This window comes from Notothenia rossii, assembly GCF_949606895.1.
Source record: "Notothenia rossii genome assembly, chromosome: 8".
Taxonomy (NCBI): domain Eukaryota; kingdom Metazoa; phylum Chordata; class Actinopteri; order Perciformes; family Nototheniidae; genus Notothenia; species Notothenia rossii.
This window is the reverse complement of record NC_136906.1, coordinates 63,558,110-63,580,397: the sequence shown is the minus strand read 5'-3', so window position 1 is coordinate 63,580,397 and position 22,288 is coordinate 63,558,110. Positions and strand designations below refer to the sequence as shown.

The following is a 22,288-nucleotide window of genomic DNA, read 5'->3' as shown; positions in this document are numbered from 1 at the left end:
CACTGCTCAGGAAAGCTCTGATTGGTTGGAGATGATTTGGAATTTTGCAGTCAGTTTGGTAGCCCCTGATGATGAGGAGGAAGGTATTCACCAGCTTACTGAAACCCTCACATGTAAGAAAATCGCCTCATGCTAATTTACCATTTCATGTCTAACTAATATCGTGAATAAAATGATTATCCTGCCTTACATCTTATTCAGGACATGGCATTTACATGCACCAATCATGATTGAAATTAGTCATATAGAAAGACTATAAATCATCATGGAAATACATTGAAAATCAAAGTTTATGCTCATCAAGATAATCCAAACTCACTATATAATAATCCAAACTCACTATATAATGTCAATAATGAAGCAGTCTTCATCACTAACAGAGTTATAATGAATTTGACGCCGCTCATGTTAAATTGGGAAAATACATTAAGCAGAAAATAAACCTTGTATCTCGTCTTCCTTCTTTAATTAACAGAACCAACAGCCCATTAAAATGTCTGCTAATTCACTGGAACTGAAGTGCTTTTTATTTCACAACAGCATTTAATGGATGCTCTCATTAAGATTGAGTAGGTAGTAAGTCAGAGAGTTTTTGTTTTATAAATATTAGAAAAAGTACATCTACAGAGGTTCAAGGTAAAAACAACAGCAGAAAGACAGACTGTTTTTATGCTGGCAGCATATACTGCTTGCCAGGTACTATCAAAAATAAATTGCAGTTTTTGTGTTTAAACAGAGAAACTACAAGTGAATATGGTAAATATTTTACCCAAAATATATCACTTTTAAACTCTCTCGGTTGTATACTGACATTTAAGCAATATTTAAGTTGTATGCAATGTTATGTTTTTGTATTCTAATGAGGGATTGTCTGCAACAAGAGTTAGCACATTGGATAATTCCAGGTTCAAATATCTTGTTTGACATATTCGAGTAAATAGTTTTCACAGAGGAAATTTGGTTTACATGCCTTTTCAAATATTATATTTAAATATGCAAATGAGGCATTATCGAGTGCTTACTCACGGAAGAGGATTAGGGCCAGATTTTTTTTTTAAATTGTTCTGAGAAAAAAGTCAGAATTCTGACTTTAATCTCAGAATTCTGACTTTTTCCTCAGAACAAAAAAACATAATTTTTTGGGGAGAAAAAAGTCAGAATTCTTACTTTAAAGTCAGAATTCTGAGATTAAAGTCAGAATTCTGATTTTTTTCTCAGAACAAAATATATATATTTTTTTAAATCCTCACAATCTTTTTTTAATGTGGCCCTAATCCTCTTCCGTACTTACTCCTGGTAAATTAAGGGAAAAAATTGAAAAGTAGATATAAAAAGATGATATAAACATGGGTATTTTCAATTAGAAAAGCTAAATAGACCAAACTCTAAAAATTGACCACTGCATAAATGAAAATGTTTTTTGCTCGTAGCGTCTCATCTTAATATTTATTCTAGCAATAACTTGGAATAATAAGCACCTAATTTTGTCCTCTGGCCTTCAGCTTTCCACTCTGAGGAGCTGTGAACAAGATGACTGTGGAGAGAGGAAGAGTATGCAGAGCCGGAGAGAGGAAGAGAGGGCAAAAGAGACAAGTGTCTGATTGAAATTGAAGAGAGGATGTGAAGACACCGGAAGAGGATGAGGAGGATGTATAGTTTATAACAATGATGTTTCTCTCTGTCTGTCTATAGTTAACAGGAATTTGATGAATAAAAACCTTGAAACCATAGCCTTTGTTTAATTGAATTATTGGTTTAACAGAATGATCTTCAACAATATATTTTCTATAATTTTCTTTTAAAAGATTCTCATATTTTTTAATTAGTAGTATCATAATCGACACAATTGAAACATTTTTCCCCAAGTTTTCCATAATTTTACAAGTTGTATCACTGGAGCCACACAAGTGACAAAATAATAGAAATGTAAAAAAGTCCTTTATTCTATATTGAAAAAGAGTTAACAGAAAACATTTTAAAGAACTATATGATCTATTGAATTACACTACATTTACTTTTTCAATAAAAAGGTAATTTCTTGATTTTTATAATATTGTTTAGATTCTGCATATGCAGAAAAAAACAGATATACTGTGAACCATCAAACGCACAAAATTACGCACAACTTGTTTTTGTAACTAAGTACTTTGCATTGACTTATATTCATCACCAGAGACTTTAATCTTAACCTAATTAATCAATGGGACACATACACATGATTTTACACATCATTTGTAGGTTTTCCTTTGCATAAGGGCCTTTTTGTAATAGAATCACACACAGTGGCACCCCTACATTTCCCCCTCTTCTTGTACAGTATTTCCTTCATGCACAGGAGGAGGTAGTCTGAATTCGAGATGAGCAATGACAATAACAAGCCCCCAAGACAACAGCAGGCAAGTGATGAGGTACAGTAGCAGCAAGAAACCTGCTGGTGCAACAAGAGAAATGGTTTTGCCAGAAGGAGGCCGACAGGGAAGAGATAAGGATCAACCGGCCTGTGGTGGGCCCCTGCGGCATCAGAACCTGTGACTCCAAGAGGGAGCATGAATATTCGAAGTGGATGGTGGTGGGCGACAGAGAGAAAATACCGAACCGCAAATACATAATTCTTCTTGAGATAAAGAGGGCAGTGTGACTCGCAGTTAAAAGAAAACAGGGCTGCATAAAAGAGGTGAGAGCATAAGAAAAATTGGCTGTTAGTCTGAGCATGAGATCACCAGCAAGATATATGAATACCTCATGTATTGTAACCTCTATAATCCAGAGTAAAACCACGCATTCAATATAATAAGCAGACTTCAAAAAAAAGGGGGGGGGAACTACTGCATTGAAAGTCTTGTATCAAAATGAATACTCAGGTAGTAGTATATAGTAGTATTTTAAATATATATTTTAAGAAAGTAAAGGAACGGTCAATGTTAAATAACTGTAGTTGGTGGTGAAAAGGAACAATATTTTACACTGAATTGTGACTGAAAGAGAAGTATGAAGTAGCATAATATAGTCGAGTATAATATAGAAAAGCCAAGTGCTCAAAATGTGATTGTTAAAGTACTGAACTCAAGTAAATGCAACAAGTTACTGAATGGAGAAATTAAACATGAAAACAGGTGTAGAATGCGACAAATCAAGCGTTACTATCATAATGAGGTTGGTGTTTGGGATTTAACTGTCTTGAAACCAATTTTATTATTTGATTTGGTGTACTTCTTCTTTGCATGTACAGTAAACAGAAAGGGTTAGAAACAGCTTTGAATTGTCTTCATTTCCTAAACAAATGTATAGTTGCATCTGCATTTTCTTTTTCTGATACTCATCTTCATTTTCTTTTTCTGATACTCATCTTCGTTTTCAGCCTCTAATGGAGCACTTTAAAAGACCTATTTATAAGATGTAAATATGAATACATTAATGTTAAATTAAAAAGAGTCTACAGGCAATCAGTATTGTGGGAATTGTGTTTCTGGGGTAATGAAATTGTCATGAAATTAAAATTAAAGCATAATGAAATCAGTTAATTACAGCTCTAATGGATTTATCTAAATGGAAGTGAACATATCGCAGACTTTCCGTATGACTGTATGGGGAGTTGAATCTGTTAATTACATTACATTACCGATTCAGGCTGCTCAGCAAGATATATTATTTTAAAAATAATCACAAACATCATCCTGGAAACACCATTCAAAATGTTTTACATACAAACAGAATGGTCAGATAACAGGACTGAAAACCTGTTAAAAAATGTACAGCAGCTCAGACTTGAAGATACAAATACTTTGCATAAGCTTATTCTTTTTTAATGGAGATGAAAATCATCATCTCTAATGCACACTTACATGTCTCATCATTATTCAGCAAATGTCGACCATTTACAGTTTGGGAATGGTTGGTTAAGGAGCTAAGGAGTATACGGACCTTGTTTTAGCACAACATTCTATGTAAAATTATGAATGATTTTGTATTCAAACTGTTGTTGTTTGACCATGCCACAACATTAAACTAAGAAAATTGCGAGAAAATTGTTTGACATTTGGGAAAACAAGAACATTTGGTTTTTGGAAAATAGTTTGCTGAGAAGAACGATAATACCACTTGATAGCACTCTCATGTCTTAAAGTCCCCCCGTAGGTGGTTAAAGTCCCCCACGTCTGCCATTTTGGTTTCAAGAGCCTGGTACGCGGAGGATATTGGTTTTATCAGTAGATTGACAGTGGATAAGAGAGGCGCCAGGTTTGTGTGGTCATCATTACAAATGACCATGAAGGTTTCTGTTGAAGATGTATCCACAAGTGTGGATGATCTTACTGGGCAGGACGTGCTGGTACTGTAGAATTATAACTCAGCTGACCTGGAAAAGATGTAAATGTTATTCGATTTCATCAACATAATAATGTGATGGGGTAAAGCGGTTAATCTTTGAATAATTGACAAAAAAATACTGGGACACACGCACACACACCTGCCTTTAGATTCCTGGCAGTAAAAGCCATGAATAATGGATCTGCGTTTTCCTGGCCTGAGGGAAAAGCTTTTAAACATAATTTGTTGCTTTAATTTATTTACACAACCTGGCAACCCTGGCCCTCAGGCTAGATGCATTACACACAACTGCACCAACCTGGAGGCACATGCACACATATTCTCACACAAACACACACATAGACACACACACAGGAAAAAGTACATATGCAGCAAGTATGACACACATTTTGGTATGTCTTTTATTCAAATGACATCTCACAGAAAATATGTCTGCTTCACACATTCACAAGAGAACATATACATGTTAAATATGTTATAATATGTCACATCAGTCTGCTACAGCCCCATCGAAACCATTTATCTTTCATAAATTCATTTTCCTAAACTTTTATTTGCTGTTGTTTATTCAACAGATAGCATATTGACTTATTTGTCACAGCGACAGTAAAGTGAATTAGATTAATGTTGCAATAAGAGTTGATCCAAGAAATGTAAGGATTAAAACCAGCAAAATTCTGATTATAAGATTACATAAAATAGTGAGACTGACGCTAGAAGCCATTTTAGTTATATATATTTGATGTAGTTCATATCCATATGTATGTATGTATGTATGTGCAGTGTCAGTATTAGTCAGTAGAGAACATTGCTTCTGGAACGGCAGCTGCTCTTGCATTTTATTTGTATAAAGTATGAGAATGCAACTTTGATTTAATGTTGTTTTACAATATCTGTATAAAAGTGCATTGCGTTTGTCAAAACCTGCCACAAAACACGATTAAGGAATAATGTTTATGACAGAATTATACTATGGCATGTAAAAAATATCGCAAGTTACAAAACTGTGATGGAAGCTGCACTAATTATCCAAAAAGCAAGCAGCATACTTCCTCCTCTTCTTCGTCCGGGTTGCCAGAATCAGTTCTTAACAAGACAAGGGTAGACATCAGCAGCTGTTGAGCGTTGGTTGGGATGCCAGGTCCCTACTGTTGTCAGAGCAGCGTAACATGTAGCAGTTTGCTAACTTCAGATGGGTTGTTTAGATTCAGTTTCAATTTAATGTATATGTATACTGTATGTATATGTATATTTTTATGTATATGTCATGTGAATGAAAAATGGTCACAATTGTACATGCAGGACATATCATGAAACAATACTTATGGTTTAATTTGAAAGAGCAACCCTGTTCATTTCCTCCATCTCGGGCGTCCTTTAAACCAAAAACTAATTTCAGGATCAGCAGTGCCGCCAATCTTCGATTTCACTCACCCCATGATGAGTTTCTTGTTGCCAAAAGTCCAGAGTGCGTTTACAGATGGTACTTATGGCATTTTCCCGTGATCCCGTAGTTGTATAATCACAATAAGCTGTCTACTGTATATGCAACTTCCTATCCCCAACATAATCCTTTAGGTCTTAATATTAGATAGAAATCAGACACTGAGCACAAGAGCATATATTTGACTGGATTATGATTTTGCGGGGTCAACCACGCTGGCCAGTGTTAGAGCAGAAACATGGACATAGTAACATAGTGATTTCGGTACCACTTTACAATAAGACGACCCTTATACAGGGTTTATGAATAGTTTGTAATTCATTTATTAATTAGGTTGTGAACACAGGGCAACTGTGACTGGTTGCTTGCCAAATAGAGAGCCCACATTTATCTGTTCTGCTACTGTACTTTGTGTGTGCTTGCATGCAGGGCTGTGTGATGCGTAGTGCAGTAGATCTGTGGTAGTAGTGCTTGTAGTTAGTGCATGCTGCATGCTGCTTCTGCTTGCTACTCTGCTTTCAGCTACTGCCGCTGGCTAGCCCTCCTCGCAGAGGGTGAAGAGAGGAGCCGAGTGTGTAAGTCTCCTGCTGGTACAAAGCCGCTCCACCGCCAAGACTCCTGCAGTGCCTCCTCGTGGCCACACACGGTAACTGGGTACCGTGAGGTCCCAGGCTAAACTGTAGGGGATCTCGGAGCAACAGTGGGCCCCAGAGGCAAGGCGCGCAGGCCCACCGGTGTGTGGACACGCCCTGGCGCCTGCCAACCACTGTCCCAGCTATGGGCAAATAGCAGGGGCAGATGGGGCTCATAGCCATGGAAGGCAACCCATCAAGGAGAAGGACACTCTGAACTAAAACCAGGACTGAGAGGAGTTGCGCCCCCCAGTCCTTAATCAGCATAGTAAAGCCAAACATGAAGAACAAAGTCATCTCAAATCCTATACTTCCAGCGGCGGGAGTCCGTAGGAACATCGCAGTGGATGGTGGTGCTGGTCCTCCTTCCGGAGGACAACATGACGATAATACCCTAAACCCGCAAGGGAGGGTCCTGTCCGATCACAGCACCGCGTCAAATGCACTCATGCGTTGTCGGAGACCATTTGTAATGGGAACCTTCAATGCATGTACAGTGAGAGAAGAAGCTAGATTGGTAGAACTAGCACACTGTGCTGAGGAACGGGGAGTGGAGATCGACGTGGGGTACTGAACGAAGCCAAACAGTTTCTCTTCAGTGCCTACGACACCATCAAAGGGGAGGAACTGATGGAGAGTGTGTGAAGAGTGCAGGCAGCGCAAGGTGAAAGGCAATATGGGGAGGCCTGGAGGGTCATCAATGAGATGACTGGGCGGAAGAGGACTAAGGAGGGACAGGTTGAGGGACACAGCCCCGAGGAGAGGGTGACGACCTGGTTCAACAACTTCCAAAGCCTGCTGGGCACAATAGCAGATGGAGCTGAGGAAAGTATACCAGCTTTCCTCCAGAACCTGCCCATCGACGATGGTCCCTTCAAAGCCAGTGAGCTTGCCAGGGCGAAGTCCAAAGTGAGAGAGGGCAAAAGTGCTGGGCCGGATGGCATACCCCCGAAGGTCCTAAAGTACTGTGATCTCGATGACCTCATCGTAGACTTTTGCAACCTCGCTCTACTGCACAACATGCAGCCTGATATATGGTCTCTCTCCAACATCATCCCGGTGCCTAAAGCTGGAGACCTCTCAAAGCCAGACAACTACCGAGGCATCAGCCTTACATGTATCACCGCAAAGGTTTACAACCGGATTATACTGAACAGGATACGGCACGCCATCGACCCTCACCTGAGGGAGAACCAGAATGGCTTTCGAGAGGGGAGAACCACCGCAGCCCAGGTCTTGGCGCTAAGGAGAATGATCGAGGAGGTGAAAAAGGATAACCTGACTGCTGTACTGTGCTTTATCGACTTCAAAAAGGCATTTGACTCGATCCACAGAAGCACAATGGTGAAGATCCTTGAGGCCTACGGTGTCCCTCCCAATCTACTCCGGGCAATAGAGACCATGTATGCAGGAACAAGGGCCAGGGTGGTGACCCCAGATGGCAACAGCGAGGAGTTTGACATCCTGGCTGGGGTAATGCAGGGGGACACCCTGGCCCCCTTCCTCTTCATCATGGTCCTGGATTACGAGCTCAGGAAGGCCATCAGTGGACGAGAGCAGGATCTTGGCTTCACTCTAACACCAAGGAGGTTGAGACCACACCCCACAGTAGTCCTGACAGACCTGGACTATGCGGACGACATCAGCCTGCTCTCCGACAGCGTTGAGCAAGCACAGGAACTCCTGAACAGAGTGGAGTCAGAGTGTGCCAAGGTTGGCCTTAGGCTAAACGCCAAGAAAACTGAGGTTATCACCTATAACATCTTACCGGAACATCCACCTCTGACAACAACAGAAGGCACTGTGCTTAAAGAAGTCAAGGACTTCAAGTACCTGGGCTCATGGGTCAACTCAACCGAGCAAGATCTTAAGGTGAGGAAGGCACTTGCATGGAGGGCCCTGAACGGCATGACCAGTGTATGGAACTCCAAACTCCCCCGTCAAATCAAACTCAGCTTCTTCTATGCAACGGTAGAGTCTGTTCTCCTATATGGCAGTGAATGCTGGACCCTGAAGCCAACCCTGCAAAAGTCTCTAGACGGATACTACACCAGAATGTTGCGAGCAGTACTTAACATCAGCAAGAGTGTACATTTGACCAACAACATTCTGTACGAGGGAATACCAAGGGTGACCGAGAAAATTGCAGCCAGGAGAATGAGACTAGCAGGACATTGCCAAAGGCATCAAGAGCTGTCAGCCGGCAAATGGGTGCTGTGGGAACCAACACACGGGCATCGGTCACGAGGACATCCCGCACAAACATACGTGGATGTACTCAAGAACGACGCAGGAGCACAAAGTACCAATGAACTGGCCAGATGTATGGAGAACCGGGATGACTGGAAGCGACGATGGAGGGCTCGTCTGAGGACGACCTAGAGAGAGAGAGCTAAGTTTTATATTCGCTACTTAGCTTACTTCATCTTCTTTATCAGCCAGCATCCTTGGTATCTGTTGTTCACTGAGTTGATTCTCGCTAAGTAGCCAATATAAGGCTTAGTCATCTTGCCAAATAGTGAGCATGTGTTGATGTATGAAAACTATGTTAGAACTGGTTTATAAAAGGTTCTTAATGATTAATAAAGTGTTTACAAACTAATTAATAACCTAATTATAAACCCTTCATGAATCCTTTATAAGGGTAGTCTTATTGTAATGTGGTACAATGATTTCAGTCTTTATGCTAAACGGCTGCCAGCTCCAATGGTTTCGATTTAACTTATAAACATATTTCCCAAAATGTCAGACTATTTCTTTAGAAGAACAGAGGTGTTTATGAATGCCAACGTTCAATCTTTCTACAAGATTTTTTATGGATTAAATAGATATGAGTTGTCGAAATATTTAGCATTATGCTCATAAACAAATTAAATCCAGCTCCCCGATAGAATCCTTGTAGCGCAGTGTTTGTCGTGGAATTTGAAGGATAATACATTTGCTGGTGAGGTTTGTCAACCTGAGAGCGCTTTTTCTGTCACCGCGGCTGCGAACGATAATCTATTTCTCCATGCCGCTGTCATGATCAAAGGGATCACACTCCCATGACTATCACACAACAACCCACATAGACAAATACAAAGACATAATGAGGCACAGGGATACACCCTGACTCATATGTGCATGCACCAACATACACACCTACACACACCATTCAAACACAATTTTAACACAAACACTGTGACTTACATTCACACAAAGCAAGTCTTACCACCGCTTGATGTTGTGTGTTTTTGTTAAGAAGCTTGTATCATGCTTTGAAGATGGCAGTGTGGGAATTCACACACGCACGCACGCATGCACACACGCACACGCACACACACACACGCACACACATTTTTGAACCTACTCATGCAACAAAGCAACCGCACAGCAGAATCCAACAGGAGAGTAAATGATCAGTGGAAGCTTCCATGCCATTTGAGATGTTTTTTTTGACATTTAAGATGTTTTTTTAACCACTCCAGATCTTATACACTTGAATGAGACACTTAGTGGCAACCACATGAAGGCTTGTAATGCTGCTTTTCATTTTCTTTTATAAAAAAGGTCTGTTTTTCTGCGACAAATGTACTGTATTGTTAAACCGTAGATATGCTGCTGCAGGTTTGCAGTCTATACCATCCTCAGACCCCCACCCCCTCCCTCGTGAGGGACTCTACCCAACCCTCCTTTCATGCTTTAGTCATCCCACCTGGGCTGCTGCTGCATCCCTCCTGGCTCGACTCCCAAAGCACTCTTTAGCCTTTACTTCGAGAACTCAGACACACATTCACTCACACACACACACACTCACACACACACACACACACACACACACACACACACACACACACACACACACACACACACACACACACACACACACACACACACACACACACACACACACACACACACACACACACACACACACACACACACACACACACAGACACACCTAGGTCCCACAGTCCCTGCACTGGCTTCACAAGGCTGTTTGCATCGAATACAGAACACTGTTGCTCAAACCTCCAGGCCGCAGTCTAGCAGCACACGTCGGCCTGTGATCTGCATTCTGTCGTTAGCTGCCACTTAGCTTCAGTCTCCCTGCGGCAGGCTGGTTATCGCTCCCTCTCTCCTCCTCCCTCTCTTCTCCTGTCTCTTAAAGGTGGAATAACTTTACTCCTGTCAGCAGGGGCGGACTGGGACTACAAATCAGCCCGGGACTCTCGACCGGCCCACTTCGGTACCGCCGGCCCACCGCGGTACCGCAAGTAAATACCGCTAGTAAATTGTCGACGGTGCCATTCGAGCATTCGTCCAAAAAGAAAATCGACTAATAATGAATAAAATTAACACATTTGTTGCAATTTATAATTTATTTATTTATAACTACATTACTACTTGTACTACAACATTTGAATCATCAGTTCTTCCTCATTTTCCTCAATTGTTCCTATTTGGTTTATTAAAATAACGATATTGTGGTCATTTTTAAAAAAATGTCTGCTATTATTATGAGTATTATTTGTATAATGCACTTTCTGCCTTCCTGTCATTAGGAGTTAGACATGTAATGGCTATGTAATTGATTTGATTAGAACCTTCATTATCCTAAACTGCTGGCACATTTCGCCAATACCTTTATATTGTCTACTCTTCACTTACTTATCAGCATAGGTCGGCATTGATGTACAGAGCTGACAGAAGACCTTGTTTATATTGGCATCATATTGAGAGGTGCAGCCAGTGACGCGTCCTAAAACCAGGAAGTAAGCTGCTGGTTCCCTCGACAAAAAGCAATGGGATTTCTCCTCACGGTTTTGGAAAATAGCTGGAAAAATGGTCTGTTGAAAACAAACCTGTGTAGTGCCGGTAAGAAGGAGTCAGAGGCGGAGTATTTAAGATGGATTTCCACTCTTTATTTTCCATCAAGCAATAGTAATATCAGACATGTACTCAGTGAGGAGAGTCAAGTTAGAGTGCCTTGCTAGCTCTAGCTTGGCAACCTATATCTCCGGTGTTACAATAAACAAGGTCCGTGTAGGAACTGTGACCCAAAAGTGAATTATGGTTAACTAGAGTCACCACACCTGTTTGATAGATGCACGTTTTGTTCAGCCGGATAATCTCCACATGTCTACCCTACTTTTATAATTTTCTAATCCTAAATCTAATCGATAGATTATAAAAGGGTTTTAGGACGCGTCACTGCACCACTAGAAGCCAACTCCATCGATCAAGCTGGCTGAAACTTTCTCTCCCTCTTCTTCTCATGCTCCCTGTCACTCTCCTTTAACTCCTCCGGTGACTTTTTTTAATTTGAAGATTGTTGAGACAGCAAGCGCATTTCGTGGCATCTGCGGGCAGTGGCAAGTACTTCCGGCATCTGCCACGGAGGCTGCTACTCCGTGGTATCTGTGGCAAGTATATGCCACAGATGTGGTATCTGTGGCAAGTATATGCCACAGATGCCACAACTTGCCGTGGCAAGTATATGCCACAACCATGCCACAACTTGCCGTGGCAAGTATATGCCACAACTTATATATGCCACAACTTGCCGTGGCAAGTATATGCCACAGCTTGCCGTGGCAAGTAAATGCCAAAAGTTAAGAGTTAAGAGAAGGTTTACGGTAGCTGCCACTCGCCTTCCGTGGCAAATGCTGATATTTAAACCCGTATTTATCGCGTAAAATTTCGCTGTTTTGGCATGACTTTATCGGACTGATCTGTACACAAGACTGATGATCTGTTACTGATGGTCCGATCATATTTTTCAAAAAGATTAAACATTATATGTTCTATAGATTTTACTTGGAGAACGTGGTTTGTTAAAAATAAATAAACGTGCTATTTTTATGATAATACTCAAGATGTATTATTAGTAAGTTGACATAAAGATCTAACATTGTTGACCAGAGGTGGGAAATAGGCTAACTTTTATACTCAAGTACTGTACTTGTGATTTAGAAATAGCCTACTTGTACTTTAGTTGAGTATGTAAATGGTATGTTACGTAGTAGGCTACTTACCCCACTACAATTCAGAGGTAAATTGTGTAATTGTAGCCTACTCCCCTACATTTATTTAATACGCTACCTTTAGTTACTTACTACAGATTCTGATTAATGATGATACATATAATCAAGTCTTAAATCAGACTTTATAGTTACTCCTGGAGTAAATTCACAAGATACCCTACTACAGTATACAAAGTCATTAAAACTAGCTGCACCTTTACCAGCTTTGAGAACACTTTCATGATCAATCATTATAATGAAAACATGTAATATGCACTTTAAGTATATTGTTATGCTAATCATTTTGCGCTTTTACTTGAGTAACATTTTAATGCATGACTTTTACTTGTAACAGAGTATTCCAACATTTAGGTTGGTTACTTCTACCTTTACTTCACACTAGAACCGCCAGGGGTCGCTGTATAGCCTACCTAAAACCACCAACGTGTCAAATGAACGAATGCATTGATTTTCAAGGTACAATGTTATTTTATTTATCATACTAGAACACAATGAGTGTTGCCACTAATCGCCACAACTTGCCGTGGCAAGTATATGCCACAACTTGCCGTGGCAAGTAAATGCCACAGATGCCACAACTTGCCGTGGCAAGCATATGCCACAACTTGCCGTGGCAAGTATATGCCACAACTTGCCGTGGCATTTGCGCATGCTGAACGGGAGTTGCCACAAGATGCCAGAGTTAAGAGAAGTTTTACGGTAGCTGCCACTCGCCTTCCGTGGCAAATGCTGATATTTAAACTCGTATTTATCGTGTAAAATGTCGCTGTTTAGGCATGACTTTATTGGACTGATCTGTACACAGGACTGATGTGCGATCTCTATTTTTCAAAAAGATAATAAATTATCATTTATATTCAATTTTACTTGGAATAGCCTACGTGGTTTGCTAAAATAAACAAACGTGCTATATCTATTACATTACATTACATTGCATTTAGCTGACGCTTTTATCCAAAGCGACTTACAATAAGTGCATTCGACCAGGAAGATACAACCTTTAAGAAAACAGAATCATATAAGTACATCAGGTTTCATAGAGCCAAACATTTCAAGTGCTACTCAACTGGCATTTAGAAAGCCAGCCCTTTATTAGTATATAAGTGCTTTGTTAGTAATTCTATCGCTCGAAGTGGAGTCTAAAGAGATGAGTTTTCAGTTTGCGTCGGAAGATGTGTAAGCTATCTGCTGTCCTGATTTCAATGGGGAGCTCATTCCACCATTTTGGAGCCAGGATAGCAAACCCACGTGTTTTTGCTGACGGGAACTTGGGTCCCCCTCGCAGTGCGGGTGCAGCGAGCTGTTTGGCTGATGCAGAGCGGAGTGCACGTGCTGGGGTGTACGGTTTAACCATGTCCTGGATGTAGGAAGGGCCAGATCCATTCGCAGCATGGTACGCAAGTACCAGTGTCTTGAAGTGGATTCTAGCAGTTACTGGAAGCCAGTGAAGGGAGCGGAGGAGCGGTGTGGTGTGGGAGAATTTGGGAAGGTTGAAGACCAGACGAGCCGCTGCATTCTGGATGAGCTGCAGAGGTCGGATGGCACATGCAGGTAGACCAGCCAGGAGGGAGTTGTAGTAGTCTAGGCGTGAGATGACGAGAGCCTGGACCAGAATCTGCGCTGATGTCTGGGTCAGCTGGGGACGTATCCTCCTGATGTTGTAAAGCGTGTATCTGCAGCAGCGGGTTGTAGCAGCGATGTTTGCAGTGAAGGACAGTTTGTTATCTAGGACCACACCCAGATTCCTTGCAGTCTGAGTCGGGGAAACAACAGAGGTGCCGATGTTGATTGTTAGGTCAAGAGTGGGACAATCTTTTCCCGGAAGGAAGAGCAGTTCAGTCTTGTCAAGGTTGAGCTTGAGGTGATGAGCAGACATCCACCGAGAGATGTCTGCTAGGCAAGCAGAGATGCGTGCGACGACCTGGGTCTCTGAGCGGGGAAAGGACAGAATTAGTTGGGTGTCGTCAGCGTAGCAGTGGTATGAAAAACCATGCGGGCTAATGACAGACCCAAGCGAGTTTGTGTACAGGGAGAAGAGGAGGGGACCAAGAACCGAGCCCTGAGGGACCCCTGTAGTTAATTGACAAGGGTCGGACTCGGACCCTCTCCAAGTAACCCTGTAGGTGCGGTCGTTGAGGTATGAGGTGAGGAGGGAAAGTGCAGTGCCTGAAACTCCAAGTTCTTGGACAGTGCGAAGGAGGATCCGATGGTTCACCGTGTCGAATGCAGCAGACAGGTCCAGAAGGATGATGACAGAGGAGAGGGAGGCTGCTTTAGCAGTGTGCAGTTTGTCAGAGACAGCAAGGAGAGCAGTTTCTGTTGAGTGACCTGCCTTGAAACCAGACTGGTGCGGATCCAGAAGGTTGTTCTGATGGAGATAAGAGGAGAGTTGTTTAAAGACAGCGCGTTCAAGTGTTTTAGACAGGAACGGGAGGAGAGAGACGGGCCTGTAGTTAATAACATCAGACGGGTTGAGAGTGGGTTTCTTAAGGAGAGGGTTTACTCTTGCCTCCTTGAGACTGTTTGGAAAGTGACCAGAAGTTAGAGAAGTGTTGATGAAATGGGTGAGAAATGGTAGAATATCAGGAGCGATAGTCTGAAGGAGGTTTGAGGGGATAGGGTCCAGAGAACAGGTGGTAGGACGGGCAGAGGTAACGAGGGTAAGAACCTCACTTGGAGAGAGAGGGGAGAAGGAGGTCAGTGTGTGGGTGAAGGGAGGGTCTGGTGACCCAGAGGTGAAGGAGGTCAGTGTGTGGGTGAAGGGAGGGTCTGGTGACCCAGCGGTGAGTAAAGGTGAGTCAGAAAAAGAAGAGCGAATATCATCAACCTTTTTTTCAAAATGGTTAACAAAGTCGCTTGACAGAAGGGAGGAGGGGGGAGGTGCTTTGGGGGGGTCCAAGAGGGTGGAGAAGATAGAAAATAGTTTTTTGGGATTGGAATAGGAAGATTGGATCTTATCTTGAAAGAAAGTGCTTTTTGCCTGAGAGATGGAAGCAGAGAAAGAGGAGAGGAGAGCCTGATAGGTTAGGAGGTCGTCATGGTGTTTGGATTTCCACCATTTCCGCTCTGCTGCCCGAAGGATGGTTCTATTAGCACGCAGTGCATCATTTAGCCAGGGAGCAGGAGGGGACTGACGAGCCGGCCGCGATGTGAGAGGACAGAGAAAGTCCAGAGAGGATGAGAGAGTCGAGAGGAGAGTTTTTGCAGCAGTGTTTGGAGGCAGGAGTTGGAACGAGTCAGAGGAAGGGAGGGCTGAGAGCACCGATGAGGCAAAGGTAGAGGGGGAGAGGGAACGGAGGTTACGGCGGACAGGAGCAGAGTTAGAAGAGATTAGGTTGTTATGTTTGGAAAGGGGTAGAGAGAATGAAATGAAGAAGTGATCGGATGTGTGGAGCGGGTTTACAGAGAGGTTAGAAGTAGAGCAGTTCCTTGAGAATATGAGATCAAGGACATTGCCAGCTTTATGAGTTGGTGGGGATGGAGACAGTGAGAAAGCAAAGGTGGTTAACAGAGATGTTAGTTCAGATATCTTCCCTGTCTGGAGGTTGAAATCTCCGAGAAGTACAGCGGGAGGGCCAGTTTCAGGGATGTGTGAGAGGAGATTATCTAACTCCTCCAAGAAGTCCCCCAAGGCGCCTGGTGGACGGTAGAGAACAACAATGGTTAATTGTATAGGATGGGTTACTGTGACGGCATGGAATTCAAAGGTGGAAGGAGTGAAATTAGGTAGCTTGAAGAGGGAAAAGCTCCATTTGGGAGAGAGCAGGAGACCAGTGCCACCTCCTCTGCCAGAGGGTCTGGGTGTATGGGAGAAGGAATATGCTGTGGAGAGAGCTGCTGGGGTGGATGTGTTGGATGGAGTGATCCAGGTCTCCGTGAGAGCAAGGAAATCCAGAGACTGCAGGGAAGCGTAGCCAGAGATGAAGTCAGCCTTAGGGACAGCTGACTGGCAGTTCCACAGGCCCCCTGAAACGAGATGTTGGATCTCAGTGGAGCATGTGGGATAGACGAGAGCAGGCCGGTGAGATCGATTAGGAGAAACACGGGGCCAGTGATAATTGCGAGAAGACACATGAACAGGAATGCAGAAAATACACATGATTATAGCATGAGGGGCTAGAGAACCCAAGAGAATTGAATAAAACTAAATAACACCAGCGATACTTGGCGTAATCAGAGTACGATTTGCCTCCTCTTTGCCTCCCACGTGACTCCCACAGGACTCTTAATGTCTTTGTCAGTCTTCGTCTGGCTGACGCTGCAGGAAAACGCAACCTAAGATGGATACCTGATTGCTCAGTTCTCACAGCTTTGGGGGCACGCCCCTGTAATTAGTTAACTATTTTCTGCTGATGGGCGACAGCAGAGTCTTCCTACCTATTGTAATGCACACTTGAGGGGCGTGACTCACTGAGACCTGAGTTACGCCTGGAGTTGAGCAGATCTGAGATTTTAAAATCTCTCAGAAATCGCCGTTTTAGCTACAATAACTACAGAACAATTATACAGAGTAGAATAAATGAAACAGAGAAGTCTATTTAAACAAGAATATAACTTACAGTGATTGCTGAGTCAGTATCGATAGTGTCCTCACCGAGTCTGGAAGCACACTGACAGTGTGACAGTAGGCTAAACATAGGCCTATATTGTAATAAAAAAAAAATATTGGCAAGTGAGCGTTGCAATGCAAGCCCTTGGCAATTGTCGCTTCTTGAGGGGAGTTTCCACTGCTTGCTACGATAACCAGGTGTATTGTTACTAGTAAAGACAAATAATTAAAAAATAAATATCTGTATTGACACAGCAACGTGTACAATGGTGTTATTAGACTTGGCTACAGACTTAGGGCAGCACCATGAGAATGATAAATACTTAAATAAACATGAAGAATGTTCTCTTAAGCATGATACTCCAAGCAATCCTCATTTAACCGTATAAAGTTGATTTAATATGTTGAGGAAAGAGGGTTACAATGTAATATAATTACACCCTTGTTAAAACTTTTTTTGTGCATCAGTAAAAAGGTTATATGTCATGCATGCAAATATCAAATCATTGTGTTGCTAATTAACATAAACAGATTTTGATATGATACGTTGTATTTACTTTATTTATCTAAAATGTTGAAATCTTTGTGTTACAGCAGTGATAAGGGATAGGAAACATAAAATAATAATAAAAAGAAACAGGAAATAATTTACACATTATTAGTATATATGTATCTACAGAGTATCTAAAGAATAAACAATATAGCCTACTGAATATGTAAGAATACACTATAATAAACCATCTTACTAAAACCAATAGAAACATATATTTGTCTTTCTTAACCCTTTCATGCATGAATTATGAAAGCCTCACTCAGGATTTTTTTACCAGGTGTTTTTATTGCTCTTGGGGCATGAAAAACAAGATTTTAACTTTAGTTTATTTTTATCTAGTTTTTTCAAATTTAGAACATTTAAAAATACATTTAAAAAAAGAATTTTAAGGATGATGTTTTATAATAATATATCTTGAGTATTATCATAAAAATAGCACGTTTATTTATTTTAACAAACCACGTTCTCCAAGTAAAATCTATAGAACATATAATGTTTAATCTTTTGGAAAAATAGAGATCGGACCATCAGTAACAGATCATCAGTCTTGTGTACAGATCAGTCCGATAAAGTCATGCCAAAACAGCGAAATTTTACGCGATAAATACGGGTTTAAATATCAGCATTTGCCACGGAAGGCGAGTGGCAGCTACCGTAAACCTTCTCTTAACTCTTAACTTGTGGCATTTACTTGCCACGGCAAGTTGTGGCATATACTTGCCACGGCAAGTTGTGGCATATATAAGTTGTGGCATATACTTGCCACGGCAAGTTGTGGCATCTGTGGCATATACTTGCCACAGATACCACATCTGTGGCATATACTTGCCAGATACCACGGAGTAGCGGCCTCTGTGGCAGATGCCGGATGTACTTGCCACTGCCTGCAGATGCCACAAAATGAGCCAGGCCCTACTGGGATTGTTTGGCCGGTTACCGCTGGTATTAAAAAAGTGTTGGCGAATGGTTAGGTGGCGCGATAGTCTGTAGTGAAGGAGCGCGCTCCCGTTCACGGGAGCCTGCTCGCGCTGCGCTCCGCAGCAAACCCTTACGAAAAAACACTATAGTATTACTATTAAGAATTACTATAGAAATACCACAAAAAACTGCTATAGTATTTCTATGGTGTTTTGGGACACACTATAGAGAATTACTTTAGTAATACTATAGAGTTGGCTATGGTGATCTTAGTGAAGTTACAGTTATACTATAGTGTTTCCTGTAGTATTTCTATGGTTTTTCGGCCACTATAGGAAAATACTATAGCTATACTACTGAGTTTTATGTAGTATCACTATAGTGCTTTCTATATTATTTCTATGGTTTTTTGGAACACACGACAGAACATTACTATAGTAATACTATAGAGTTGGCTATGGTGATCTTATAGTGAATCTATACTTAATTAGCTTTAATAATGATGTATTCATCCCTAGAGTAAGTATGGTATCAACAAATAAAAGTTAGCAGGCAGAGCAGTTTCAATTTGAAAGATAGGGACTTTATTAACAAAATAAAATACATTGTTCACAGAATATGAATACGAATAAGTTAAATGTAAAAAAATTACAAGAACAATTTCAGGCCTGAAACAGAAATGGTTGGGCAATGAAATTAAGGGAAAAAGTGTCCCAACCCCTATATACAGTATAAACACATTTCACATTCATATACTTACAACCCATGCCTCTCTACCAAGTCAGAGATGCAAACTCTGACAAGTTTGAGGCTGGTCTTCTCGGTAAGAATGTCATTTTGCAGTTCATCAAATACTTCTGGAATTTTCTTCTTAAGTAGATCAGTTAGGCCATTCAGAAGAACTGGTTCTTGGCTGAACAAAACAATAAGAGCAAGCACAGCACAAAGTAAAGTTCTGGCCTGTGTGATTTTTTAAAACACAATTTAACAAGCATGGTACATGTATACCTGAGTTTGACAGACTTCTCTTAGGACAGGCTGAAGATCCGGTGCTTCAGAAAAGTGTACTTGGAATCTGTCAAAGTTACTGATTCTCACTTCTATCTACATCTATAAACTCCTCGAAGTCTGTGTTGTATTTTAAAAACCTATCAAGGACAAATCCAAATTCACCTGTTACTTCCAGGAGATGGTTTGTGCTTTGGACACTGTAGATTTTTCTTTTAATTTACTTTTTGCTAGGACTTTAACAGATTCCTGCAGCTCATTCCCGCTTCCTATAATTATAAGAAAAAGACAAATGCATCCTGATGTTGACTAATCATATTATGCCAGATTAAATTAAATGCCATCATCTATCATCTTCTAGTTAAACCCATTAATACACACCTTATATAAATTATAAGCAGTATGGTCATTTTAAGTTAATTAACTTCACCCATAAAGACAACTTCTAGAGAAGCACAGGGGAGATTCTGCTCAGCCTCCAGTGGCGTTTTCTCCTCGAGGCTGGGTATTTCTTTATATTTTTTATTTGTATTTAAAAACATCTCTCCGCTGTTGTCAGTGAGTATTTTACAAAGACTGAAACAGCGCCCCTCTAAATTAATGTGTGAAAGGAAAGCCCGCCGGCCCTTCCCGTCCGACCAATCAAATCGGGAAGGCCTAACTACCGTGCGTGACGCTGCGTCTCACATACAGTTGCCTTAGGGTTATGGCTAGAAAGGATCCGTCTAATGTAAATATGACGTCACGTTCTCGTTCTAACTCTCGTTGTAATCGGAGCGGCTCGGTTGTAATCGGAGCGGCTCGGAAGCGCAGTCACGTGGCTGAATGTTTACGTTTGGGATGGCGAGAAACTAAACTATTAAGTATGTAAATACTTGTTAGCGGTCTTGCTGTTGAAAGAAGAATGACAACACTGTAGATCAGCAACACTATGGTTTATTTTGTATTCACAGGCAAGTCAACGTTGTTGCAGTAAAAGTCCTAAGATAGCTCCTGGTGCAATAAAATGTATGTTGCATGTTACTGCTGTAGAAGTGTTTACCTCTTTTACATCCCGTTGGGTAGTTTAATCTGCAGCAATGCATCATATTCTATAATATCATCATATATGTGTAGCTTTGTCTCTGTCGTATCTTTCAAAAGTAAAGTGAAACAGCTGTTTTCAGCTTTGTGATGATGCATTTTCCAGCTGATCCGAGAGGCTTTTTAAACACCTTACTTGGCTTAAGAGGGAGGGGAATTTTCTCAACACATAAAGGAACACTTTATCCTTCAGTTTATCACAAACATTACATCAACACATTTGGAGATCCTAATTTGAATCCAGTCTGTAATTTGATATTAAGGTTTTAATAATGAAATGAGGTCATGAATCGAGTTCAAGGTTAAGATCATCTTTATTATCCTATGTACAAAAATTAACATACAACATTAATATAACAGTAACGAATAAAACAAAATAACATTATGCAACTCTGATCTTCTTGCTGATACTTTTCAAAGTTACTTTTACATTTGCTCTACTACTGTTTGCTCTGCTTTCAACTTCTCTTTCAACTCTGCTCTTTACTCTGCTTTCCCTGTTTCCTCTGTTCTCCTCTCCTCATCTTCTCCTCAGACTATCCTCCTTTTGCTGTATCCTCTCCTCTCCTGTTCTCCTCTCCTCATACTCTCCTCCTTTTGCTGTCTCCTCTCCTCTGTTCTCCTCTTCTCCTCAGACTCTCCTCCTTTTGCTGTTAGATATTTAAACTGTAATGACAGCTTATGATATACTTTTTATAACTACATCAATCACATGCAATGGATTAAAAACGTTGTTTTACTTACCACCTCTTTACAGCTCCATTCATCTCCAAGCTTCCAACATTCACCTGGCGGTGGTGCCTTGGATGAAAACAACTTTTGATATGATACAATACAACAACAATAGTTAACACCTATCCACAGCAATAAGCACAATGAGAAGACTAATGGTCTCTTTTATACCAAGTTCTATTGGAGTGAAATGAACTGTGCCATGTCACATAGGATTGGAATGGATGATTGGCTGTGTTTTCTTGAATATAGAGGAAATGGCAAAAGTAAATATACTTTGTTCTTACCTAAAGCATCTATCCTCCTCTTCGTACCCCTGCCTGCTCCTCCCGCATTAGACTCTGGGGACTTAGCTTTTAAAATCTTGTTCAAGCTGTCCACTCTGTAGTTGGATCTCATGACCTCAGCTTTATGACCCACCCGGCCTGAAAAAGGGTGTCTACGATGGCTGGTACTGAGAGGTGTTATGGTCCTCTTCTGCCTTTTGTGTTTGGGGGGCGTGAAGTTGAGAGGAAGACTACTGTCATGTGGGGTGTGTTGCTTTACGTCCTCCAAAAGATCATTTAGTCTTGATATCACTGTACACATGAACGTCTCATCCTGTAGGTCAGGGGTGGGGAACCTCCGGCCCCCGAGACAATTTGATACGGCCCTCGAGGTAATTTATAAATACACGCAAAAAATAAATCTAGACCGCAAAAGAATTAAACTAGCGAGAGCCTGTTTTTCCTAGCCAAGATCAGCGTCCTTGAACACAACACGAGCCTAAGTGTCATCACGTGGTATATGTCTCGTTCATGGTCTCGTCTGACAGGGGTGCAGTTCGGACGGAGAGCACGGCTCCGGCACTTCAGATAATGAGCATGCAGCAGTTTTTGCGCGGCTGTGTCTTTAGTTGTGAGCCCAGTGGCGATCTGTCCATCTGTCATACTGATCATACAGTCAATAACTTTGTTGTTATTAGCATCTGGTTAGCTAGCTATGCTAACGAATATAAGAAGCTTTTTCTACAACCAT

The 22,288-nt window shown here is 41.4% G+C and overlaps 1 protein-coding gene and 2 long non-coding RNA genes across 4 annotated transcripts in view; 1 reads left to right on the top strand and 2 right to left on the bottom strand.

Moving 5' to 3' along the window:
• LOC307017183 lies at window positions 1–1,730 on the top strand. Its single transcript, XR_013802056.1, has 2 exons — window positions 1–113; window positions 1,503–1,730. It is a non-coding gene; the product is annotated as an uncharacterized lncRNA (long non-coding RNA).
• Window positions 1–22,288, bottom strand: part of nkain2 (sodium/potassium transporting ATPase interacting 2) — a gene marked incomplete at its 3' end in the record, with an annotated part of 150,427 nt that overhangs the window by 126,671 nt on the left and 1,468 nt on the right. The window lies entirely within an intron of this gene.
• On the bottom strand, window positions 19,010–21,166 carry LOC307015085. Its single transcript, XR_013801417.1, has 2 exons — window positions 19,457–21,166; window positions 19,010–19,361 (listed from the first exon to the last, which is right to left on the bottom strand). It is a non-coding gene; the product is annotated as an uncharacterized lncRNA (long non-coding RNA).